Source organism: Egretta garzetta, unplaced genomic scaffold (genome assembly GCF_000687185.1).
Source record: "Egretta garzetta isolate BGI_Z169 unplaced genomic scaffold, ASM68718v1 scaffold158, whole genome shotgun sequence".
NCBI classification, from domain to species: Eukaryota; Metazoa; Chordata; class Aves; order Pelecaniformes; family Ardeidae; genus Egretta; species Egretta garzetta.
Window position 1 is genome coordinate 3,191,529 of NW_009260430.1, and position 26,545 is coordinate 3,218,073.

A 26,545-nucleotide genomic window follows, 5' to 3' on the forward strand; every position below is an offset into this window, starting at 1 on the left:
GATTAACACCCTACCTCATGTTTATAAAGGACAGGTTTGTTAATGCCATAGTCACACAACTTCTTGTTCATTTCTATGTAGGAAGAAGCAACTATATCGTGACATGAGACAATGACAATTAAAACAAGCAAAATTCAGTGTGAGTTATTGCCATTAAAAGAGCATTTGTATCACAAAATCAAAACTCCCGCATACAGAGTTCCAAGTAACCTGACTGCATTGCTATTTATATTGCATCTCGCATATCACTAATGTTACTACTACATTTTTACTGAGACGAGACTGTGCCAAAACTCGAGGTTGCACGAGACGTGGGCTGCATTGCTTACCATAGCTGGGAAGTGCTCAGGGCAGCTACGACAACCCAGTGCTGCCGTGGGGACTTGGGCACTGAACAAGACTCGCAACAGGGAAGCCAGCAGGGAAAAATCTTGCACAAATCTTTGCATCGTTCTAAAAGCAGCCTCAGCAGCAAAAAGCTCGTTGCTCTAAGCCAACACTTGCTTTTTCTTACAAAAGGTCCCCCCACTTCACTGGGTGACATTCAGCCCTCTGCAGACAGTGCCTGCAACACCAAAGCTGTACTAACACCTCCCGTAACCTCACTTGAGTGATAATTTCCTCTAGGGGAAGAGAAAACTTTACCCTCTAGATTAGCATGTTCCAGTCCTGAAGGTCTGAGGTACAATAAGTTGGCTCAGTTATAGCTAAGGGTCATGCATATCAAGGTAAGGCTGCCCTCAACATAAAAGAAAAAGGTATCGTTTATATCTGCTAAGTGAACAACTGAAGTATTTACATGTCCTACACAGTTCACAGGGAACTTTTGTGATTATTAGTCTTAAACAAAGAAGTCAAAGACGCACAGACTCTCCTGATAAAAAAGGATATAAGTTTTAAAATATGATTTCTGATATTTTAAAATCTCCTATTGTTACAAACTACACCTATGTCTCCTGAAACTATAAAATTACAGGAGGAAAAGTTACCATTTCACCTTCTGCAAGTGCCAGCATTTCTGGACAATCAGTTTCATGTTCTGAAAAAGTTTTCTCCATTTTAGTCCCTCACAAAGTAACAGGAGTGAAAAATCACTTAAAGAAATTATGATCTTAAGAAAGGCAGTCTCCAAGTACAGCCAAATTAAACTTTACACTCAGCAAAATGAAATTAAAATTGTAGCTGTTAGCACACTTTCCTCATATGCTCAGTAAACTTCCAATGTATTTACACTCAGATACCTTGACACATTTATACAAGCAAAGTTACTCTCTTAACAGCTCAAGAGCTAACACAGAAATTATTTAATTATAATCAAGTTTCCATGCAAAAGAGATCAACCATGCTGAATTTCAAAGTCGGCATTGGAAAGGGTAAGCATAAGGCAAAAGCACAAAGAATCGAATTTGTACATAAAGAAATTCTCCAAAAGCAAGTTGACACCAAAACTGAACTGGTCTCAAAGGCTATACCACACTGCTAAGAAGCCTGAACTCTGATATTTTAGTGCTCTTTACTTCTGATGGTCTGGATTTTTTATTTCTGCAGAGTTTACGTAAGTGCCTTTATAAACCATTTCCCACATCCATGCTTTAAGAAAAAAAAAATAATAAAAAATTTGCAGTACTTATTTGTGTAAGTAATTGCAATCAAAACGGAAGAGGACAGCAAACCCAAGCAGAACTGCCACTTTGCCCATGTCAGTTCGGCAGAAGAGGTCTAGAAAAAAAATACAGCAGCACATACACGTTAACACCGTAACCACCTCTGTTTGCAACCACCTGTATAAACAGTGTACTTCAACAGGTTAAAGCGACATTTCAACTGGTTTTAATTGTTACTCCACACTCCTCCTCTCCCACCTGGGAGGAGATAGGAGAGGAGCCACCAGGTGCTGCCAGCACCGGAGACCCTCACACGGCAGTGGAGGGACTCTGGACAAGAACCGCTTTGCTGATAGGAAGATGACTCACCCCATGAGAACACCCCCCTACAATCAATTAAAGAAGCCAAACAGTAATTGGTCTTCTACCTGGAGTTTGTAAGATTATATTCTATTTTCTGCCTAGACTGGAAGGCAATACTGAAAACAGAACAAAAAAATCAAATACATAAGTAGTTCCTGACAGTAACAGATGGCTCAGAGTTCAACATGTATCAGGCAGTAGCTGCCTTTAAACTATCACACTGATTTCTATAATTATATTTAATATTATATGCAATATTTTCATTTCTTTCCCAGTTATTAAAAGTTTTGCACTACCAGAAGTGAAGATAATATAAGAAAAGTATTTGGAAATAAACATCAAATATTACCAGGCAACAACAACAAAAATACCCTCACTTCCTTCCAAGCACAGATACAGTCATCATCATATTAAACCCATTAGTGAAATTCTTCAGCCAGCATCAGGGAGTATTGTTTCAGGCAATGGCTTCCACCTACCTGTTCTTCTTGCCAGCCTGACACTGTCTAAAAGGCATCAAAAATACATATTTTACTTCTAGCCATCTAGGGTTCTATTTATAGAAAAGTTGGAGTCAATTTATTGAAAGAAGCACAAGTTTCTGTGCTGCTACTTCTGAAATAATTTTGCTCTGCATTAAGTCAATCTATGTAAAACTATACTACAAGTTAACTGACGAAATGTTTTAGTAAACAAAACAGGAAAATCTTCCTCCAGTACAGAGAAGCTGCTGAAATGAATCTGAAACCATGATACACATTTCTCTTACCTAAATATTGTACTTCCCATTACGCCCATTCACTTAAACTGCGGAGTAAGAGAACAATACTTTCACAATTTGATTTTACCATTCCGTAACTGTGTCACAGCGAGCTATTTTTGGTTACAAAAGCTTAAGTGAATACGGTACGCAACTCTGGGTTTCAGGCGTACAGTTAGGACCGACTCCTGAACTCCTCTTAAGTTAGTCCTAAACAGATGGGTAGATAAAAAAAACCAACCCTCTCTTCTCAGCTTCTCGTCTCATGTGCCTTACAAAATCTGCTTCTGTGCCAGGCAGTTGAATCTTACAAGACAGTACTTTCTAAGCAATTTTTTTTTAAGTTGGCAGAGTAATTTTTCCACACCAGTTTCCCCTTATGCAGATTACTTCCCAACAAACAGCAAGAGTCTGAGTCTTCATTCCTCGTGGAGTTATTTATATTCAAACTGAGCACAAAGTAGATACAGAGCATCTATGACCTGATTCATTGCTTACTCAGGTAAACACAAAAAAATACGGTGTGGTGTTGTTTTTTTTTTTAAATCTGCTTAGGAAATGCTGTTTCTGGAAGCAAAGAACTTTCCCCACAGGCCACAACCTACCATGATCCTGGACTTCTAGGGAACCCCACCTTTAGTACCAGGAGGGCTCATTTAAACGTTTAGAACGAGGAAGGTTCACTGATGTTTTGGACAAACATTCTGCATCCAAATTAGTGCCTTATCCAATGCAACACAAATTAACTGGAAAAATTCCTAACAGCTCGTATTGAGAAGTCTGGAAGTCACAACTTCACAGTGAAGAAACTTTCCCTTTACTGCACTCAACATCTACCTATATTTGGACTCAACCAGTACGAAGAATGACCTTTTACTGAACTTAAAATTGGAAATTAATTATACCTGAATAAGCACATTTATTATCATTTCCCCTGATAAAAGGGAAGTTATACTGCTGTAATTTAAGTCAAACTATGACAATGGCACAATTATCATGTCCTGGCCCTGACCTGACATTCCTAAATGGTAACAGAAAAGTAAAAGATACAGTTCATACCGACAGTATATAATAAAGGAGACTGTTAGGCCAAAAGTTATGTGAGAAATAATTTACTGATACTTAGCACATCAGTTAGAATATATAGCACTCTGCTATAATTGTCCAATTACTTTCACAACATATGGCCCTTTAAGTATTAGTAGTATTGTTTAAATGAGAAACTTGCAGCTGAAGAAAATAATCTCAAGAGAGTGTGTATATTGCTATAAGTTATAACACTGCAAATTACTTAATCAGGATTGCTTGGGCACAGTTATTGATCCAACCAGCTGTTACCCTGGCTGCAACAAAAACACATCAAAAGCACTGAGAAGCTGGAGATACCTTGGCTCTGTCTGAATCCGACTGACCTCAGTGGCGTCCCAGCTAATGCGGAGGTATTAACCAGGCAGCACAAGTAATTTGCAAGATTTGCATTCTATTCATGGACAACAAAATGAAAAAAGGAAAACAGGAAACTTCGAGAGAGGACTTTTTAGACTATTCAAGTATTAGGTTTTTTAAAGAAACAGAAAGACATACTGAATGTGACTTAGCCTCAAAACTTGTTATGAATCTCACTTCTTGGAGTTCCTGAAGCGCCAGTGGCAGACCCTGGCAAGAGACCTGAAGAGGAATCACTGTGAATCTTTCTCTTACACTTTTTCCCTAATCCTCCACAAGTGCCATTTCTGACACATGATACTGGACTACATGAACCATTGGTCTAACCTAGCGTGGCACGGATTCTTAGAAATTCTCTTCCTAGAAATTTCAGCAGGCCAAGATATTACAGAAAATGTGTGCTTAGTACGGCAAATTTGATTAAAATAAATTTAAAATAATTTGGCGAATAATCAGTATCTATAAAATTCTAAAATACATTATTTATCAGGTAGATAAAACAGACTACATGAAACATTTCTTCATTTAAGTAAGAGAAGCTGCTTCTCAGCCAAGGCGGCAAACACAAGGTGGGGTGGAAAGGAAGAGGAAGAGAGAGAACAAGAGACGAAATAAAGCATCTCTTCTCTCCCTCCCCCCTTAAAAATAGTAATAATTTAAAAAAATACAACAACATGCCTCCATAAAGAGCTAAAACATTTGTCTTTGGCTTGTATTTTTATATACCTGACCATTCAGAGCGGTCCAACAGCAATTTACTGAATGTCGCCAACCTTGTCTAAGGTGCTGCTGCAACTCGGCTGCTGCAGCAGCACACACAGCTCACCAGTACAGCTCTTTCACTGGGCACAGCTCACCAGTACAGCTCTTTCACTCAGTCATCTGCAGCCACAGTTCTCAGCTCTGTCAACCTTCTGAAACAGCAGTTCTCAAACTTTTTTGTTTAACAAACAGAATTACAAAATCTCTTTCTCCACAAAAAGTTTAACAGAAAGAGAAACCAAGTTTATTCCCACAAGCTACAAGAGCTTATTTTCAACACATGCAAACAACATGCAGAAATGCCCGATGAATCTTCTACCTGGAAATCAGATAACATCACAGATCTACCTACAGCACGATGATATTCGCTGGCATCTCCTCACGTACTTTTGTGCAGGAATTAAGCAAGACTTTTCAGGCGTTTAGACCTCCTATAGAACACAGCATAACCAACTGCATATGCTGCGTGTTCCAAACACATTTATGAAATGTTTAAGTCATGTATTTTAGTAGGTTATTAATAGTTGGTGTTGGCAGGGAAAAGCTACATTTCTCTAAAAATGTAAATCATGTAAACCTAGTCATAAACATTTTTATGAGTAGGTTTTTTATAAAGCACTGTAATGACATTAGCTAGTCAATCCTCAACCTTTCCTAAGGGGTAGATTAAGTATTAAAGTACATCCAAGGTGTGGCATCGTATGCGTTTACCCTTAGTGGCAGTTACACTTATACGAGTAGAGCAAATTCTCCATCAGCTTCATCATTCGAAACCAGAAGCCTATGACAATGCTGAATTTTACCAAGCGATTTGGAGGGAAAAAGTCCCAGTGGACAACTTCCAGTCTGAGTTGTGTAACTACACGTTAAGTCACTACAGGGAAAAATACTAAAATAACCATTTTCACACTACATGATAATTATGCAATCCGCGAAGTACAAAGGTAGTGAAAGCGTTCTGTCTTGAGCACCGTGCCTCAGAGAATGCTTCAAATATCTGTCTGACCTAACTAGGCATTTATCGTTGCTGAATTAGCAGTCGATAAAAAAGGAGATGGGGAGAGAATAAGTAACTGGGTAATAATTTCACCTTGGGCAATCAACATTCATATCCAGCATTAATATTCAGGAAATGCCCCAAATCTCAATCATTAATGATTAAGTAACACCACACCCTAGAATATTTTACTACATATCTGTATTGACATCATGAGATCCCAACATCAAACGTAACTGCCTACCGTTTTAAAGATCTTCTTGGAATTAAGGGACGCTGGCTGCAACAGCATATATGAACTCCACCTCTGTGCCAAGGCAACAAACAACTGAATTAAAAAAAGCTGTAGGCTCAACTTCCAACTCCTCAACAGGTTGAGGACATATTAGGACATTTTTAAATACAATCACCTTCTGGAAGACTGAGTTTAGGAAATTTAAACCTTAACTAAGAAGGACTCCTTGTATTTAACGAGGAGCAATCCTTTACCGGTTCACCTCACTTAGTATCATACATCTGCTACACAACTTTCCAAAATATTTACAGCCACACTCCTGAGCTTACACAACCCAGCTTTTAGTGAACATTAAGCACATGCAAATTGCTCTAGGAATCAAAACCATCCCTTGACACCCAGCATCGCACGGGAGTCCCACATTACAATTCAGTGACAACTGCTCGGCAGGCACCCACACACCTAACGCATCCTTTACGCCACGAGCTGCGGGAGGTCCGAGAGGCCGGCTGTCAGCGGGGCCCTTCACCGCTGCTCTGGCACCAGCGCGGCCACTGCCCCTGTAGATGAGAGGTGGGCCTGGACCCACACCTCTGACTGTACTCACACCCAACTAACCCCTACAACACACAAACGGCTGTTTGTTAGGTCCTTAAACAGGCTGTGGCGAGGTCCTGAAACAGGCAGTTTCGGAGGGGGGATTTAACCCGTTCTTCCAGCAGTGACGGAAGGACACGATGGCAGATGATGCACTGCATCTGCTGAGCCCCATCACCTGCACCAACTGCAAGGGGTCCTGCAAGCTGCCTTCTACCGAATCTTAATTCATAAGATTTCCCCAAAAGAATTAACAGAGAATTCACAAGTCCAGCATGATATAATTCCATTGTAATCACTTTTATAATACCTTCAAATGAAGCTTCTTAAAAAATCTAATCCAAGTAGTAGAGATCTCAATGTTTAAACGTTTACGACCTTTTGCAGTATTATTATTTTTAAAGATACTGAAGAAGAATCTGAAATAAGAAATGAATTTACTTTCATTTTGCAAAAAGGACATTTGTTTTTGTGACAAAGATGTTCTCCGCAATGTAACTGGGGGTCCTTTTATGTTGAAAAAAAAGCTAGACAGGAAGAGAAAAGCAACAAGCAAAATGCGAATCCTATCAAGTTAGATGGCACATTCGCTTAAAAACCTTAAGTTGAAGGCACTGCAGTCATATTGAGTACCATTCCATATACAACTATGACACAAAGGGTTAACTTACAATATGTAGCCGTTAATTGTCACAGATAACAACCGTTAGAGTTCATTAAATTGGTAGAAGGATTATAGTGCAGTTTTATTACTACCTCCAACACTTTTACTGGTGTGATTATTACTTTTTTATAGCATACTGCTCTTGAGCAACCAGTTTATAATATTTACCCTTTTAAAACTAGGTATACAGAGAATGTGTATATATAAAAAAGGGCACCTAAGTTTACGTGGCAATGCTGGTGCAACAACTAACACATCACATACATATAGTAATTACACACATCTTGCATGGACAAACCTACTTAGAAGCCTAGAGGCAAAAGACAACTGCCAAAATCCATGCATTTTATGCATTACAAAAAAGTATGAACTAGGACTGGTCTTTTTCTCTTAGAAGATGAGGATAAAAATACCACCACTACAAACAGTTTTTGTATACACATCACACAGACACACGCACAGACTACTTTTCTATCTCTAAATTACCTCTATTAGCTGCAGTACGTCAAAAGAAATTTTTGTCCAACACAAATAAACCTTAGACGTTGAATGTGGTAAAAATACTACATTACACTGGTATGTTTTTTCATGATGTTTTAACTATTTCCAAGTGTAATTCTTTTGTATGCTTTCATTAATTTAATTTATCCTTAAACCTAGAATTATCTAGTATTGTTTTTAGTCCTCACGTTGAGAACAACAAGTAACTTAGCACCAGCTTGCTCAAACTCACTGCAACTGCAGTTAGTGAATAACGTACCACCCCTCTCACACATACAGCAAAGACCAACTCTTGCCAGGCATGCACTCCTTTGGCTCTGCGATGCAGGCAACAAACATACAGACTGTAATTCAAAATGTGTATGTTCTCTTAGCAACAGCTTAAAGTACCACGCTACCTTTAAAACGTTACACTCCTGCGGAAGCAGGATAGCAGGAAGTCGCCTTGCAATGATAAGCTGTGAATTTGCACACTGAGGGTTCGTTTTTTGTGTTTATCTGCATCACGCAGAAAATGCCTCCTATATTATACTGCTGCTTCTTCTTCATTTTATCCTGAATAATGGCAAAATGGAAGGCTCTTGACAAAAACACGTATGTGGACATCCAGTGTGTAAACATGGGCTTAGCACAAAGCACCCTGCATATAAAAGCCTCAGTATGTCTGAAGCATGTCTGACATGGGTATTTGTCTTCCACGGACACCGAATGCATAATTTGGAAAGCATCCTAGTTTGTGTATAAACTAAACCAGGGACGCGACATATCCCCATTTCTGACACATCCGTGGTACATCCCTTTTTTACTACTCTCACCCAGAAGTGAAATAAGTGCATTTCTAAGACCACTACCTTCAGAAAAAAAGTGAGTGGGAAGAAAAGCATTAAATTGTGACTGAGACCAACAGTCCTCCAAACCAAAACTCGTGGGATAGCTTAATTCACTGATAGCTTAATGTCACAAAACTCAGTAATTCCAGACAGACTGTGACTGAGGGAAAGTGAATGCATTAGAATTACTTACTGCTTTTTAGGAGTTAGTCACAGAATTTAAAATTTCCTTTTCATATAGGTAGCCATTGGCAATGGTGTCCTAAATTAAAATGAACTCAAACTAAGGCAATCTAAATTCAGATACTTTCTAATTTATTTGTGTCCTCAAGAACATTGCTTTAGTCAGTCTAAGTGCAATATATAGTTTCTTTTTGAACTGAAGCTATCACAGAAACTTAATCTAAAAATCAGAGTAATTCTCCCAAATCAGATTTGATTTTCATTACAATATCCTTTGCTATGGTAGTTTGCTCCTCAGATCGCATTTCGCACAGGAGGCAGAATGTAAAAATAAGCTTTTATCAAGTAATAAAGGACCTACACACAATCTATCATACTTCCAGTTTGCAAGGCCTTCCAGGTGATAAATTTTAATGAACCTCAACACACTGCAGGTGTATCAGCATGAAATGGATAGCGATGGCTATGTATCAGTAGACACACAAACAAAATCTTTCAAAACCTTCCAGTTAATCTGCAGTTCAAGTAGAAACACAGGAAGTCAATACAGGTCAGAGAAAGAAATACATGTAACTAAACTAACTCCTGCCCTCTTGGGACTAAATCCTGCCCTCTGCTCTATGAAACATAAACATAATTGTACTTCACTCACTGAAAGGGAAAAAAAAAAAAAGTCTTCATTTAATTATCTTACGATTCCTTGATTAGTGCTTGGAAAATAAAAAGCCCTACTTAAGTGTTAAATATTATTAGCTTTTTCAGAACATTAGCTCCAAACTCACCACTCCCCATTTCCTTCTCTCGTAACTTTTTTCATTCATGTCATCAGAAGGCATCGTATTTTCAGCAACAAGTACTCACTATTTTTTTTTTTTTTAAATGTTTCTGGATGTGCAGAACTACTGTTGAGGTTGCTTGGCAACTAGTGAGATGTATCAGAAAGAGAGATAAGGTCCAGAATGAATGGAATTGAAGAGAACTATATTTGGTTTCATTAAGAGATACTAATGCACTCAAACTATACCAATTTGAATTATCCACTCTAAGGTGAAATTTTGCTATTTCTTTCAAAATACAGACATCCATAATCACAGAGCCCCAATAAATCCATTAAGCCACCTCCTCAGGCACATATGTGTCTGCCTGTACAGAAGAGACTTCAGTATCAGGGCTTTTACCCAGGTTAGCAGTTTGGTACAGCAAGCAACAAGCAGGTAACACAGACATTTAGTAAGTATTTTGAAGAATTTTAGGCCAGAGAGGACAGTTGAATACTTCAGTCTGCCTTTCAGTGTACCATAAGCCACTGTGCTTCTCCATATATTTCAGTATCAAGCTGAAATTTGAAATGAAACAATTTTTCCTGAAGGTCACAACGTGAAACGAGACGAGATTGAGCATCCAAGACCTGCAATGGCAGAGAACTGATTACAAAAAGTCTGCCCAATAATTCAAGGTGGTCAAAAAAGCCTTATGCGGCAGAAGATAGAAACATGCCTAACAGTTCCTACTGAAACAGTTTCTTCCCTATCTCAAGTTCTTCAACTTTATCTGGATCGTGTGAGTAAGAATCAACCAGTCTGGCACAAAAGAGGATCTAACATCACCTCAGACCCTGCCCAATCTTTGATGCTTCAGAAGGAAGTGAAAACAGTGACAAAACACAACTACCAAACTATCTGAAGGGAAAAAACAAAACCGAAAGTCAACCCCCACGTTTCCCCACCTCTCTGATGCCTGCAGGCAAACACAGGACTCCAAAGTTTCAAGGCTTCAAATACCAACACAGAATTCCATGTACCATGATGATGTTCAGGGTAATAAAAGCAGAAATACCAGCCCGTGGCTGCAAGGGAAGCGGGTATTTGCAGCACATGAAGCTGGCTTCGTGCTTCCCAAGGCCAGAGCGGTCACCACAAGCATGCACACCTGCATCAGGAAAGCTGCCATCTTCAGAAACTGGATTGAAATATGGTTTGAAAATAAACCTGTCCTTCCCCGAGAGCACTCAAATGAGGCTTCCTCATCCTCAACAAATTATTTCAATTAAAATATCTTTAATGCTAAGAAAGTGAATCCCATGCCTGCCTTCGTTTTTAGGTATCCTTCTTGCATAGCACTACCGCTACAGGGCTCACATTTGGACACCCTACTTCTGAGCCCTGTACAACTCCTGTGGCCTTTCTTTTTTCAATTCGTGCCACTACTTCAATATCCTTCATGAAGTGAAGACACCAGCATGGGATATACTATTTTAATAACACTCTTACCAGCGTTGGAAGTCCACTTTGTTACTTATGCTTCACTTTCTCTTTTTTTAGGCATCCAAGCCTGCATTCGCCTTTTTGCCACAAAAAAAGCATACTAAGGTAATTAACTTTCAAGTCCTTTTCCAATTTTACAGATACAATCTACATTCCTATTCCCATGAGACTGTCTCGCATTCAGCTTTATTAAAACAAATTTCTGAAGTACAACTTTTAAACACGATCACCTGTAAGAGTAACCTGACCTTCCCAGTATTAACTGCATGGCCAGTTTGCAGAAAGGGGCTTCAGATCGAATCGGGCCAGCAATCTAAGGAATGATTTTGTATGTGTAACCACCAGTTCCCTGGAGGCTTTCCAAGAAGTGGTCCTGCTCATTGCCTCTATTAACCACTGCGCCGAGAGATCCATCAGTAAGGCAGCTTTTACATGTCTGTAACATAGGCACTGTTAATTTCACACAATGCAATTTTAAAAATAAAAATATAATGTGATATTACATCAAATACCAAAGCAGTTCATTTTAGCAATCAGATCTATAACCTTTCCAAAAAGGCACAGGTTCATTCAACAAGATCTCACTGTACATGCAGCTAAGCTGACCATTAATGACATTCTTCCTATACACCCTTGCTGCAAGAGACCATAATAATAAATTAAAACGCCCATATTTGATGCCAAGGATCTGGGCAATGTCTTTCTTCAAGCAATGAAAATTTTCCCCTTTTTCTAAGAATTATAAAGAAATTAACATTAGCATCTCCCGTATTTTCTCACATAGTTCCTTTGGGATTCTTGTCCATTATTTATTGAAAATATCCATAGTCTAACAGATGCTCCCGATACTCGCCCTTCTCACAGATACCAAACTTCCTTTTCTATTCACAGCATTGTACAGGATGGATACATACTTTTTTTGGTAAAGAAACAGAATATCTCTAAAATATTTTTCCTTTCTCTACAGAACTATGTATCATTTTACCTTCTGCATTCAGTAAAAAAATCTATGCCCAAACAATACTATTTCAAATAAAATTAAGTGAAAAAAAAATACTGTTTTCATATCATCCAAAATTATCAGAATGGAATCTATTAATTTCAATTAATGAAATAGAGGTCTCAGCTCATTCCAGTTAATCCCAGAGAGAAGTGAATTTTTAAAATTTATTCTGGGACTGAATTGGGTTAACTTTCCATTTCTGTCCAAGGGCAATGTATCTGGTAGGCCTCTTTTTTTTTTTTAATAATATTGTGTGCATATTAAATATTACTTATGGACATCATCTAAGACTATCACTTCTGTCTACATGCCCTTCTCACTCCCTCCCCCTTTCAGACAACTCTTTTTATATTTCCAAAGCATGAATAAAATCGTGAGGAGAAGTGCCAGACAGTACATTGCCTACTTTTTTCAAAGTGTTTTTTCTGACTCCCTACCATTGCATATAATAAGCAGAAACACTTCACTAAACTCAGTCTTTTTTACTTTTTTCTGGCCCCTTATTTTCCAGTAGAGTCAAGAAGATATTGAGGTAACAGAACGCTATGAAGTTCTTCAGTGATAAACATACGGAAAGTAAATATATGATTGTGTAAGATGCAATTACATAAAATGAAGTCTGTCCAATTAAGCAAAGGCAAAACACAGAGGCGGTACAGAGCATCCTGAGGTCCCAACAGTGAATTTAGGTCCCAACGGTGAAATTAGAGTCCAGTGACACAGTTGCCTCCCATATTCCATTCAAAAAACTAAAAGGCAAAATAGTTACATTTGCAATTTTTAAGTGTCTTATGTGTAAGTTATGGAATGCATTTTTATCTACAATGTTCACCATAAGCAGAATGTGTTCTTATGGGTAAGTATTTTGAAACAACATTAATCATTTTTACATACCAAAAGGTTGCATCTAATTTACAGGCATCTATTTTAGTACGCTTCAAAACCCAGTACTGAAAATTCAGTAGCTTCCTACACTATAGAAATTTAACAACAAAACCTCCACAAACAACCCCATAAAGCAAATCTTCCAGAAAGTTGTATAACATTCTTGCTGCAAAATACATTGAGACAAAGTGTCAGAAAACTTAAAATTCTTACCGACAGTGACCTCCACAACTGTTCTGTAAATATTTGGAAGTGTAGAAAGTGCAGGCCAGGACAGGAGAACCAAAGCTGCTCTTCCTGACCTGCACAGGGATTTGGGGCTTGTATAGTAGATTCGGTCAAGGTATTATTATTAGCTTTCCTGAGAAGCATGACTGAGCCCTTCTCCTTTCAGTTTTCTTACTCGTTTAAAGAAAAAAAAAAAATTCCTCAGCTTTGCATTGTGCTTAGAGCCTTTTTTCCATGAATAATGCAGTGCTGTGATTATATTCTCATTGCAGAAACCCCCAAAAAATTAAAAGGTATTTAATAAAATCTTTTCAGCAAATGGCTATGTCCTTATTATTGTCTTTTGCATATTAAAAAAAGTTATTACAACCATTTTCATCTTCATCTTAAAAGGTTTTAAACTGTTAAAAGCAACACAAAATATGTGAAGCTATGCCAATCACTGTTATGCAATTAAATTAAAATTCATAGAACCAATTAGTTTAATTTTTCCATAGTAATGCCACATTAAATCAAATTTAGCCAGCACAGTTATTTTTAAGTTATTTAAATTACCAGGGTTGAAACAGGTATTACACATGGTTTTTGGAACTTACTACACTAAGTGTCCCATTTCACATTTCTATCAATTAAAAAAAAAAACCCCAAACCAATAAGCAAGATATGAGTGAGGCATCCTTTCTCATTACAAAATTAAGGAAGAAACCTACTTCACTGATACACATTTCCTTGCAACGTTTCCTAATTAATATGAACATTTATATTATACAGAGAATTGTACTGTCAAAACAGAATAAAAACTTAACTTGAAGGAAACAAAAGTGTATCTATGCACATTAACCTACAGACAAGGAGAGAGTATTTAAATCGCAGTGATTAAAAAGGCAATAGTAAGTCCCCCAGCCAGCTGGGAAGTTGCTGTTCAAGGCTAAATGTAATGTCTGCTGGGACTACACTAAACCTCAGAAGGAAATGCTGCATACCTCTGCACCACTCTTGGGAGGCTACAAGGGTGCAACTGGGAGAGGCGATTATTTTCTGGTGCCTTAACTAAAAAGACAAGTGAATACAATGACTTGTTAAATAGCCCTTTGGAGAATACAGTCAGCAACAGGTAGCTAACAGAGAAGGTCACAAGCTTTCTCATACTCTAGTAATAGCAAACACCTTAAACCAGAACATTTCATCAAGACACACCACTACTACATTCCTCAAAAAGCAGATAATTTTGTCCCTTAGCTGTCAAAAACATACCTCAATGTATTGCTGTTGCTAAGTAAGCAAGCTCAGCTGTAAACAAGTAATTCTAATTAACTGCATGTTTACATTAGAGTACAGCTGTAGAAATAACTATTAAAATCTGGTGCGGCCACGCTTGCGCTGTATCCTAAATACTCTTGCATTTACTAGGAACTCAAGATTCAGTTGTCAAAGTAAAATGGAGGGCATATTGGTTTTGATATCAGGATTCAAGTTACATTTAAAAAAACCCCCAAAACCTCATCAGTGGAAATTCCTTCGTTTCAACTTGAGAGCTTTGAATGACCAAGATTAAGCTGAACAATTTCTGTATCTCAGCTCTACATCAGAGATGGGACTTGGGCAACCCTACTGTACAAATGCATGATACATCTGAAAATAAAGATAGCGATAGATTTGCCTGTTGGATTACACTTCAAAGCATTAGCTATGCCTGCCTTGATCTAGGAGACACTCGGGAAGGATGCTTACAAAACTGGAACAAGAGGAGTGGTTTTAATTTGTGAAGAAATCCCTCGGACCTGCTCCCCCAGCCCAAGAGAAGGGAAACGACAGGACACATCTTCGCTCCTACTGACGCTATCCCACAGAGGCCGTAACAACACAGGAAGCCCAGCAACCTAAGAAACAACGACAAGAAATAACACTCCTATCTAGATTGCTAAAAGGGGCTGAGAAAGGCACAGCATTTCTTAATAATAAATTATATCTTACAGGACAAACACATTAGCCTTTAACATATTGAAATTGAAAGACAATTTCTCCAGCTGTGGAACGACTGGCAATAGATAAAACGTAGCAATGTAATGAAGTAAGGGGAATCTTCAGGGATTGCAATAATGTGAAGGTATGGCTTTAATACCAAAAAGGTAACCTTCCACGAGCTTAAGAATTATTCCAGTCATATATAGAGTTCAAGCTTCTATCTGGATAAATTAGTAAAACCATTTTTTTACTGGGAAAATCGGAGTACTGCCCAGTCTGCCCATCCAAAAACATATGGGACAAGAAGAAATCCAGTGAGATACTACAGAAAATTCTTCACATAGGTACTGATTCTGTAACACCAGCTAGAGAAAAGGTCATCACTCTGCAGGTCTAATTCTTGAGAAGAGTTTGGGAAAACCCAATACACTGCATTTTTTTTCAGAAAGGACACTGAAGGGTGGAATATATATTAATATATATTTCATATTCTCCATACAGAATTACATTTTTGAAGTTATCTAAAGGTTTTTGGGGGTATTTAATATAGTTTGTGATTTATTATATAACAAGTTAAATAGAATGTGATACATTGGCTTATACTAGTAGACTTAAGAGAAGAAAAATGGAGAAAACCACACCACTTGCACTTTAACTCATGAATGCGCAAAGTAAAAATATTTCAAAAAATATTGGGATTGAACTGAGGAAGAGTAGGACTTTTTTTAGCTGTTTTCTCTCAGTCTTGCTCTCTCTCAGATAGTGTTGTCCAACTTCAACCAAACTTGAAGGAGATTAATTTCCAGAAATGCAAATTAGGGGCTGAATAGAAGAGAGACCAAAATTAGTGCTTCAGTGAGGAAAAGCAGGAAGTGTTCATGGAGATCTACCCCAGCCAGAGCACACGCTGAGTTTGTCCAGGTAGCAGGAAAAGCAGAAAAAAAAGGAAGATAAAGGACAGAATGATCCAGGAGCATTTAGGGGTCAGTGTTGCAGGGAACATCAGGACCATGGACTAGAATGAGGACTGCATCGCTTGGAGGGAACAGAAGATACTTGGAAAGCTACACAGGTCCCACGGGGGGGAACTGCAGATGCTATAGGGGACTGGGAGGGATTACTGCAGAAAAGATTTGGGAAAGACAGAACAAGTTACAGAAACCAGACTTCATAAGCTCAGCTACCCACAGAACAGTTTATTTTCTCTTTGAGAAGGTAAAAGGAAACTTGCAAATTTTGTAAAACAGCATTTATTTTCATTTGTTTGTTTTTACCAAAACTAGTGGGTAAAATCCCCACATTACCATCAAAAGTCAAAATCCTCCCAAACCCATTCACAATGTTTTCCACATAGTCAAGTCTTAAACTCTCTTCTGTCTCTCTCTTTTGCTTCTCAGATTACATCACTCATGCTTATTCCACTATTCATGGTTATTGCCCTCCAAGCTCTCTACAACCCTAACTATAAAGCTTCCTACTAAGTTGATAGCTGCCTGTGCATAGTTAAAAAGCTTTTGTGAAATTTAAACATCAAAACAAATAAAACTACTGCCGTATTTTTGGCCAGTCCCTTTACATGCCAAGTCATGTCTGCAACATATGCAAATTTAGTTTAAGGGATGAATTTACTACTAGGGTTTTTTTTGTTTTTCTTTTTTTTTAAATCAGAAAACTGAAATACTTCACTGAAAGCACACAGTTTAAGGGATGAATTTACTACTAGGGGTTTTTTTTGTTTTTCTTTTTTTTTTTAATCAGAAAACTGAAATACTTCACTGAAAGCACAAACGTTGAGTGGCAAGGCCAGGAATAGTAATTCAGAGGACACGAGCTCAACGTAGAACTGGTAGTTTAAATACTGCTTTGCTAGGAGAATTCAACAATTTCCCACCAACCAGTAAATGCAGGTAAGATGCATGCTCTGCTATGAGCAACATCTTGTTTCCCATGCAATTATAAAAATAAAGAATTTTTTATGTTTGATTCCCACTTTCCTTCTTTTACCTAAATAAGAGTTCCTCAAAAAAGCAAACACACAAACCAGGCAGTTGAAAATAAAGCGTAATGTAAAAATGAAAGTCTATGCTTGCTTTCTGTGACTGTGTTGTCATCTCTCCACTGACGGTTAGCCTGAGCCTACCACGAGCATCTAAAACCACAACTGAACTAACCAGCTTTTTTAAACTTTTAAATTCCTTCATGTAATACTTTCAGGAACCTAAACAACTGAAAAAAAAATTTCACTTCACTTGCACATGGAAATATTTTAATGGCTTGATTTCAGAATGCCTCCGAGCAAGGTAAAGGAGTTATTCCATCGACTATTAGAATATTCAGCACCACAGTATGTTAATACTCTTTGCTAAATAAGGCTTGGTGTAGGTATTAAAAGCTATCAGAATTTTCTGAAAACTCATCTTACAGTATTTAAAAATCATATCTGAGTAGTAGATTTAAATGCAAAACATTTGCATGTGTTCCTAATACGGAATGTCTCGTGTCTTAGGGCAAGATACCACAAGAAACTTGAAAAAACCCAAAACTGGAAACTTTTTCCCTTTTTTTTTCCTGTATAACATGAAAAAATACTAATGCTGCTTCACTGAGTTCAGGTTTACTTTTTCACAAAATGGAATTTTCCCCTTTGTACAAATGAAGTATTTCCAAAGAAAAGATAATTTCAAGCACATAAACACCGTATTAAACATCCTAACAATTAAGGAATTTCTTGTTTGCTTAGGCTGTTTAGCATCACCAGGTATTACCTCCCATTTCTTTCAAGTTGACGGAAGTTAAATATAACTTGCACAAACATTTTACGTAAACTTTTACAAGCTATATGCAGTATTCAGTTCTTAATCATAGTATTTATTCACTGTTGGTATATTCTTGTCTTTTGACAAAACTCAATTATACAACCATGTCAGTTCTTAGGACAAGACCTAAAATAGACTGAAATACATATCCTGCTCCCCTCTCCACCCACACCTTCATTTTATGTTCTACGGCACCAATTTTGATCAAAACCCTTAACTAGTTGTTCAGCTGAGATGGAACTTTTCATAGTCTTGAACAGACATGAACACACAAATTTTCCAGCACAGTAACACCTCGTCTATGTCCTGGGACAGGAGCTGAGAAAAAAAAACAAAACACACCATGGTCTGCCTCAAATCTGCAGAAGCCTCCTGATACACCCTGTGATGCAAAGAAAGGAAGAAGTAAGGAGGGGGGGCGGGAAATCACACACATCAAGGCTCCCCCATCCTCCAATTTTCAGTGTTACTCAAACACCAGGAAAAAACTGTTTCTTTTTGTCAGTAGAGTAAATGATAATAAAGTCAGTTCATTTCTTGCCAAGGAAGTGATGTGGCCATTCTAAAAAAATGGTATTGGTACACAAATCTAAAAGAACTGTAAAAACAGAGCAGTAACGTTTGCGTATACACTAACATAAGCCATTAGGAGGGTATTAGAAGACTTACTTATAAATATTATACTTTTTCCTCGCTCATAACTTTCACTTCTCTTGCATAAAATCACACACATAAAAAGACTAAAGTCAGAAAACAAAGCACAGTATCAGCAGAAGAGTAAGAAGTTACTGAGACAGAAGTCATTTCAGTCACAAGAAGAGACTGACACTGACCAATGTGACTAGACATCATTTACTGGTTTACATGAAATAATGGTGGTACTTCAGTTCAACTTTTGGTGGACAACATGTATAAAGAAAATATCAGAAAGCATCAATGACTACTTTTCCTTCCTCACAAGCTACTAAATCTAGGTGAGAAAAGAGAAAAAGTTCCAAGCCTTTAAGAGGGCAACTTGGCTTTCTTAACTTCCCCACTAAGAGAAAATAATTTTTTGAAGTACAAGAGAAAAGCAAATATAGTTGTCATCTGAGTCTTGAAAATAAAGCTATTCAGTTCTGCTTCTGCCATCATCATGAACAGATTTGATAAATACACGAACTCCTATTCAACACTTCAACATACCAGTTTAAGAAATAAATTTATCATTATACAACATCATTTGGGAAACTGAGGCCGAGAAGCATGATCTGAAATTCCCTATAACCTCAAGACTTCCTGAATCATAAATACTATCCAAACTTACTGATCACAAAGGCACATTTCCCTTATTTGTCGGTCTTTGTAGTGGATTTCGTAAGTCACATTTCAACAATTTATTTCTATCTAACTATTTCTGTTGTCTCAGTTTTTCCCATGACACTTCAAAACTGTCTATCGCCCTTGCCAACTTCCCACTTTCTAAAATCATGCATGACAATGACCCTCTCCTTAGAGTCCGTCAGCCAAACCCACAGTGATCACAGAGGGGAAAGATGACTTTAAAAAAAAAAAAGTCAGTGAAAGGCCATCATCTTAGAAGCAAAGAACCCCAGTCCCACTGACACAGAAAAGAGGGTTTTGGGGTTGTTTTTTTTTTCTTCTTCAACCTGAACTATACATTTACATTAATTTTTTTAACTATATTCCTTACTCCTCCTGTCCTCCCTTTCCCTTTTTCAATCCTTTCTGGTTCATAAAGATTGGCATCTGAACTTCTGCACAGTCAAAAAGAGAAGGTTTTAGCTCCACTTTATCAGTGGGTGCTCACAAAACGCAGTGTGCAACAGCAGAGACCTACCCCTCTGGAATAGCCTCACGAAAGACAGCTGAAGTGTTGAGGAGGGAGGGAAGGAAAGGAAGGGAAGTCACAGGCTTCCTGCTATTACAAGCCAAATTTAAACCCTTTCTACATCACAAGGGGCTCTGTTGCTGGCAGTAATGCAGAGAGGAGAAAATTTGGCTGATATGGAGTCTTCATTATGCTTAAAATGCAGCTCTTCCATGTTAAAGATGAGGCACGCTGGAAGAATACTGTGGGGAAGCCACACTCCCATTACTTATGAAATTGCTGTAGGAAGACATCAGTTGATAGCATGGCCAGCTGAAGCCATCCTGCAAGAACTGGAAGCGGGCTAAGCGCTTCCAAAAACTCCAACCAGAAAAACTTTTGCTGTAGACCATGCCTTGCTTCTTCAATATTCTACTCCACTTACCAATGCCACAGCACCGTTACTTCCCACACACCATCTTCACAACAAGATCAAAAAAATACATACACATTTCTGTCCCTAACTCAACTACAGATTATAAAAAGAACACTGAAAAATTTTTAAGCAGTCTTTACTGTAGTTAACTTGGCTAGAGCTTTAACCACCTTCAAATTCACCTTAGCATTGTTAACTATTAAGCATATTAATTACGTGGAAGACGTGATTCCATACAGTTCCTCAAATAATTAATTAGCTAAAGCAATCAAGGATTGGAGTCCCAGAGGAAATTCTTCTAGTTTTGTAGAACTACATAGATTTCACCTTGTTAAATGCTACAGCTCTACATGAGGCCAATTCACCTAAATGCACATGACAACTTCATCTCTTTAGGGGCAGAATCCTAAAAACAAAACAAATAAAAAAATCACCACACTCACCGAAGGAAGCCAGTACATTTAGCACTGGATATCCTGTTTAGTCACCAGAAATGAAGAAGAGTATCTGACTAACACTAAGGAAAAACTTCTGATTCACTTGTTCGTAGCACATTAGACACTTTTTGTAACAGGCATCCTCTTTCTGCTTCAACCATCAATCACCCCAGGGCAACCAAATCAAAGGCAAACAAGTTTTAGACCGGACTTTAAACTGGATTTCTTTCAAGCCACATGAATGAGCCGCATCAACAGAAATAGTTCAAAACTACAGTTATGTACATGGACACTAACATTTAAAAAAGTCTCTTTATCTCCAGCATACTACAGTTTTCACGTCTCTGCTGTTACTCATCGCATCAACTATGGTGTCATATGCAAATAAGTTTATGTTCTAGAATGACTGATAAGAACATTAAGATAAGTAATGCTTTACTTTTCCTACTCTTCCAAAAGAACTCCATGCTATCTCTCTCATTAGCTGACTCCCACATCATTTTTCCACAAGGTAAGTAGGGCAGAAAGGGAATGAATTGGGCAGAAAGGATAGCAGGGAAAGTAGGCTAACGTAGGGAGCGGTGAGTTACTTTGAAGAAAACACAAGTTACTTAAGGACGAACATGTAAGGACGAACATGTAACTTGCAAGAACTTCAAAACACTGAAAAACAGCCTTCTCCCCCATGTAAAACATGTTATGATCTACTGATTATTTTTGGCAACAAAACCCTAAAACTAGACGCATTAACTTATTTCTTGTACATTTTATATACACCACTTTTTAATTTTATTTTTACGCATCTGGATGTTCCAATACATACCACCCATAAAAGGACAAGCACAAAGGACTGACTGCAAGACAACAGGCCGTGGAGTGGACAACCTATAGTTCCTGAGCTGCATGCAGTTCAAGCGTGGCTCCCGCACTGGGGTATGCTACGCGGCTGGCAAATGCAAATCCCTTGCTATGAGAAGGCAGAAGTCAGCAGAGGCTCCTGAGGCCAAATTTGCCATGTTGTCCTGGAATCCAGCTGCGTGCTCAGCTCAGCCCCAAGCTACAACACAGAAGTGAAATACTCAAGGAACGCACTGCTGTTACAAACCCCGGAGTGGGTCCCAGTCTGTCCCCAGCTCTGCAGGCTTAGTATAACGGGTCTCTGGGCTCCCAATATCACGGAAGTTTGGGTATGCAGCTTGCAGGGTTGCGAAGGTTATCTACCCATATAATACACCATTCATTACACAGCAGCATCATCTCTTTAACAGCATCTCTATGCTTAGAAAACTTGGAAGAACTCTGTTGGTTAAATGGATTGATACTTTTAAAGGTGCCAGGGATCCTTGACTTCTACTTTCATTGACGAACCTTTTACTTAGCACCTAATGTTGAGAGCTGCTACATCAAAGTCAACTTATGCAAATCTTTTAAGTCACACAAGTCTTTTAAGAGGTCCTTAGTAACAAGAGCAGCCAAAATAATGGAGACAGCTCACCAGTAACTGGATGCCAGACTGGGCACTTATGAAAAAGAGTTGTCTTGGATAAACAAAATATTCCCTATAAAGACAAGCTAAAAACACACAGCACAGAATGTAATTTATTATTAATCAGTCTGAACTTTCTTCCGAAAGATTGTGTACCTTATCCTGAACTAGCCTGTGGGGATTACGAAGAAGTATTGTCCAGGCTACTTGGCTAAACTTTTAGCTCACACATTCTTACTAAAGAATTAACTACTGAAAGACTAGGGATAGCTTCATCTTCCCAAAAAGGCAGGATTCACAAAATAGATTATACTACTAGAAGCTAGAGGATCCCAATACAAAAATACTATGTTTGAAAACAAGACAGACAAAACCAGTAATATAATCTAAAGAAATGAAATGCAGAGAATAAGCTCTGAAATTCCAACACCTTAATTCAATCAGAATTAATTTAGCAGGTTTTGGTATACACACAGAGAGATGCTTGCAAGCATAAACTCACATGCAGAAGAATCTCTTCCTACTGCCTAGCAAAGTTAGATGAAAAGTTAGAAAACACAAATCTTTCTCAGACAAAATAATAGATTTCCATTTCCCTTATCCTAATGCCTTTCCCCTCCTCACTATTGGCAAACAATTGAAGGGTTTAAGAGTAAACAAGAAAAAGCTTTTTGAAACATAATTTAACAGAAACCTCTGGGCAAGCAAACACAACGGAAGAGAGAAGAAAATCTGACCTACTACCTCCAAAATTCACAGCACAATCTCATTTGGTGAGGAGACAGAAACAAAAGCCTTACTTGCTCTAAATAAATAAAATCACATTCATTTTGTACACTAACAGTATGCATGTTTACAGCAGCATGAATCAACGTGCTATAGCAGAGGTAAATCAGCGTCAGCCATGTTGTGAAAGAAACTGCAGTTAAAAAACCCAAACCCACAAAACTTAAGCCTTAATCAAATCAGCTACACTGAACCTTGATGGAAATCATTTTATACCGTTAGCTCTTACTTATTATTGGTGCATGACTTCTTCAAGTTAATGTCTATTAATCTAATCTAAAAATACACCCCCAAATTCTAGAGACTGTGAAACAGTAGTAAGAAGAAAATATACCAAGATATAAAACAACAGCAATGACTACATTACGGCGCACAGACATAAGGTAGGTTGTAAAGTGAAAAAAACAAATGCACTTACTCAGCATTAAAGCCATTCACATGCAAGATCCTCATCTGTTTGACTATTGTGCTTTTACCGGATTCACCAGCACCTAGAAAATGAAAGTAAATCAATTTCAGAAGGAAGCATGAGTGATGAAGGGACACATTAAAATTTTTTCTTCAGGGTAAAATCAAGAACGTTGGTTTTCTCAGTGCAAGAGTGAAAAGTGAAAGAAAAAGAAGTAATTGCCACTGGAAACTTCAGTTGTAGCTAAAAATAAATGCCCAGCTCAAGTCATGTGTCAGATCTGAATCTTGGATCATTTCACTGTCCATTTTTCCAGTGTCAACGTTAAAAGCAGATTGCAGGGTTTGGAAGGAAAAAGGACAACTTCAACATTTTATAGAGAGCAAGTACAGAACGTCAAAGTCTGCTTGCCTCGTCACTGCTATCTGATGGAGAGAAAGGCTGACTGAAGTCCATACTAAACTGCAGCATTTTTGTTAGATCTTTAAAATATTTTAAGTTTGGCTGTGGTCATCATCACCCAGTCAAAAGACTGTAGCTGAAATCACAAGCAATAAAATACGTGGATACTCACATCTGAAAAAGGAAGGCATCCCTTTTAAGCCTCCACCCACAAAGCTACAGAAACCTCCTTCTCTAATTTGTGTCTTGTAAGCAACCTCCCACCCTCTCTACATGTTCCAAATCAATCACATATACAACGAGACGCAAAGACCACCTTTTGTGGCTGCATGCTCCGAACAGCCCCCCCGCAGCTCTCCTCTGATTCCCTTATATACCTGCAGTAGAAAAAAAACACTCGACTTTACTCCAGTTTCCATAAGTAGATGTATGCTATTTCTGCCGTGCTGCACGGATGCCAGTGCACAGGGCAACCCATCTGCCTACAATACCCGTTTTTCCATGCACACTAAAAAGACTCGAACAGCAGCATTTAATTGAGCTGCTCCATGCTGCCAGATCGGTAGCTTTCTATATAAAGCAAACGTATTTTTCACAAGAGCAGTATCATAACTGGCAAAATTTAGAAAGATTCCCCTTTGCATCTCCTGGCTACTCATTTATTCCTCTCATTAGCCTATGTCTCAACAACAGAAAACGTATGTCTGTGGCAGAATGGGCACAGAGGTACAGTTTGTATTTATAGGATGCCAGGTCTCTGCTAGCACACCCTGAAAGCACAAGCCTCCATTTTGAGCCTCATGTTCAAAACTGTATTTTAGCAGTTATATTTCAAAGTTCCCCTCTGCTTTCTCCCTTCCTTTCCTTCTCCCTCATGAATTCCTAATAGTCCTGCTATTCTCTCCATAAAACCTGCTTGCATATTTTGCCACTTTAATATTACAGCCTTACTCCTTTTTCCTCTCCTTGCTCACTGATGTTTTATAAGCATTGAGAGAGCAGTTTTTACCTACAACTCTTTATGCAGGCACCATTTCTCCCCTGAACCATCTTACAACATCCACACCCTGTCTCTTCAGGCATACTGAAACAGGCAATAAAGACAGGCAGCAAAACTAACCAAGAATGAGTAACTCGGGTTAAGATAGAGCCTGGGTCCCCTTCACAGATAAGAATTATTCAGGAATACCAGTATATGCTACAGTCGTATTTCCATTCAGAATAATTAATAACAACATTTCAGCCATAACTCTAAATCACTTCTTATATTTATAAGCATTGGGAGCCAAAATCTTTACTTCACTTAGGCCAAGAACGGGGGGAGGCAGTTTTTGCTTTTGCTGTAAACGCGTACAGTCTGGTATTGACATATCTGGGTTCTCCGGATCAGATACGACACCAGTGAACCAAAACGAAGTATCACATCTACATTTCTGAATAGGTCTATTCCTATATTTGGCTACTCGTTAAGGCCCTATTTTACCAACAATTACACATGTTTAACTTCACCACCAAGGAGAGTTCCATTAATTTCAGTGAGTCTGCTCGTGGCAGAAGGGGCAAGCACGTGTACAGCGGTGGGGCCTACAAAGAGTAGCATAAACCCATTGGAATGTTTAGCGGCTCTTCTTTGCTGTTACTTGAATACGATGTGAAAATGTTAGGAATACTTCCAAAGTACTTGTGTTTTTATTTCACGCGTCTTATAAACATAACATAATAATAGGGCCGTGAGCTTTATTTTTTACCAGTCGGTTTGTGTTCTACTGTCCACGACTCATGACAGCTACTGTTAGAAACTGCCACAGCTGAACTATCACTTTAAAACACGCGCACAGATGACCTTACAGCCAGCGCTAAACACCCGCAAATTTTTATTTACAAGTATCTAAACTATTTTTCAGCCACCAAAACTAAAGAAAAGAGAAAGAAAATCCAGGCGAGGCCATTGTTTTTCCCCGTTTTCTGAAATCGTGCCTCTGATGAAAGTAACCCATCCGATGACAAATGGTTTCTACGTCTCTATGTAACGTTCAGCCTGAAGTCTGGAAGTCCAAGACATTCCACAAGAGCTGAAGTCCAAATTATCCTGTTAAAAGATTTCTGCTGGAGCCCTAGCAGGCTCCTCAGTGCTGCAGGTGCTGCTGTAGTCCCAGTCACTCCCCATTTATGTTAAGCCTCTTTCTTCAAATTAGCATTTGAAAGATTTTACCGGGAAGAGTACACTTTCAAATTCACAACCTTCAAAAATGCTTTTTCCCCCCCCCAGCCCCCATTACAGCTGTTTCACACCAGAACCGAGTCAGCTGGCTGTAGGCCTAGCCTCTGCTCCACGCTAAAACCCCTGCATAACACGCACAAGCGGTCCCTCGGCGTGACCAAAACAACCAAGATCTCGTAACTGCATCTTATTTTAAAACACTACTTTGAAATAATGAGTCTGACAAACATTTTCTTGTTTCTCCCCAATAACGATTTTTGGACCTTCCCCTTCCTCGAAGCTATAATCTGCATTTCTAAAGGTATCTCCTGAAAAACATGACACACGCAGGTAACCTAAATGAACGGCTGAAATAACACCGGAGACCGAGCTACAAACGTCCCCCTCCCTCCAGACGCGCGGTGCCTTAATTAATGGTGCGACCGAAGTAAGCCTAACGAGCCTGCCGAGGGACA

General features: G+C 38.5%; 1 long non-coding RNA gene across 1 annotated transcript; it reads right to left on the reverse strand.

Annotated features, from left to right (window-relative positions):
• Positions 1 to 18,239: 18,239 nt before the first annotated feature.
• On the reverse strand, positions 18,240 to 26,528 carry LOC118452800. The gene is made up of 3 exons (XR_004842635.1): positions 24,186 to 26,528; positions 23,477 to 23,549; positions 18,240 to 18,421 (listed from the first exon to the last, which is right to left on the reverse strand). It is a non-coding gene; the product is annotated as an uncharacterized LOC118452800 (long non-coding RNA).
• Positions 26,529 to 26,545: the final 17 nt, after the last annotated feature.